Source organism: Acanthisitta chloris, unplaced genomic scaffold, assembly GCF_000695815.1.
Source record: "Acanthisitta chloris isolate BGI_N310 unplaced genomic scaffold, ASM69581v1 scaffold9114, whole genome shotgun sequence".
Classification (NCBI taxonomy): Eukaryota; Metazoa; Chordata; class Aves; order Passeriformes; family Acanthisittidae; genus Acanthisitta; species Acanthisitta chloris.
Genome location: NW_008667674.1, coordinates 47698 through 49141, shown reverse-complemented (window position 1 = coordinate 49141; position 1444 = coordinate 47698).

The window sequence follows — 1444 nt, the reverse complement described above, 5'->3', positions numbered from 1 at the left end:
CTCCGCCGTGTGCTCCGCCGTGTCCCGTTCCCACGGTGTTTCCCCGTCCTGAGCATATCCCCCCGCGGTTCCCTCCCTGCTGTGTTCCCCCGTCCTTGCCGTGTTCTCTGCTCCCACTGTGTCTCCCCCATCCCCACCGTGTTCCCCAGTCCCCCTGCAGTCCCATTGCCATCTTGTCTCCCCGAGGTGCTGTCCCCACTGTGTTGCCCCATCCCTGCTGTGTCCCCCCGTCCAGCTGTGTCCCTGATTCTCCTGTGTCCTGTCCTCACTGTGTGACCCCCATCCAGCTGTGTCCCCCCAAGGTGCTATCCCCACTCTGTCCCTCCATGCCTGCCATGTCTCCTCCATCCCCCTGCACTTCCATCCCCTCTGTGTCCCCCTAAAGTGCTGTCCCCACTCTGTCCCTCCATCCCTACCATGTCTCCTCTGTTCCCCTACACTTCCATCCCCTCTGTGTACCCCTCTCCCCCCATTTCCCATCTCTCTGGGTGCCACCAGTTCTCCCCCAGCCACACCACCTGTGCTTCCCAGCTGAGTGCCCTTTGCCCTCCCGTGCCCAGAGGGAAATATTTGGGAAAAGGACATCCAGATCCTGCTTTTCCCCTTGGAAAGCAACAAGCTGCCACCCTGGTCCGTGTGCCCCTGGTCTGGGGTCATTGTGGGGTCAGCACTGTTATCCCAGGGTTGGGAATCACATCCTTGCAGGGATCCTTGGGGTTCCTGGCTGTGTGTGGTTTGTTTTCCAGCTGCAAGGGAGACTTGGAGTGCAGGTAAAGGGTTGTAGTGGGTGTGCAAGGCAAAGCACAGCCTGGAGGAATGGGTAGGGCAGGAGCCAGGGGAGAACTGGAGGTGACAGTGGCTTCCAAGCTGGTCTGGAGCAATCAAAACCCTCTCTGGAGGGACCCAAACCTTCTGAAAGGGCCCAAAATCCTTTTAAAGAAGCCCAAAAGCCTCTGAGGAGTCACTGCTGCCACTGTCCCAGACACCAAAATCAAAGCAGCTGCAGCTGGGGCCATCAAGAAGGTGTTTTTGCATAATTTTTTGGTTGAAGTGTGGCTGGATTTGCATGAGGGCCAAAATCCTGGGTAAAGTGTAATATCTGGGAGTTATTTATTATCTCTGCAACTTCTAAATAAACACATCCCTCACTTCCTCCCCCTGTGAGCCACAAGGGTGAGCAGTTTATTAACTCAGGAGAGCACAGGCAATGCTCAGGCCCTTGGGGAATGTCTCTTGGGTGATCCTAGGGGAGTTGCTGCATTACTGAGCACAGTTTTACTGCAACCCCCCTGAATTTGCCTTGAAAATGTAGCTGGGAACCTGTGCTTTGTCCTTAAACTGCTGCTTCAAACTCTGTTTTTATTGTCCCAGATTGGATTGAGCAAGTGGAAGTTTGAGCTGTAGGAATGGGGTTGGGATTGCTGTGTGTAACGTGGTTAAAGTT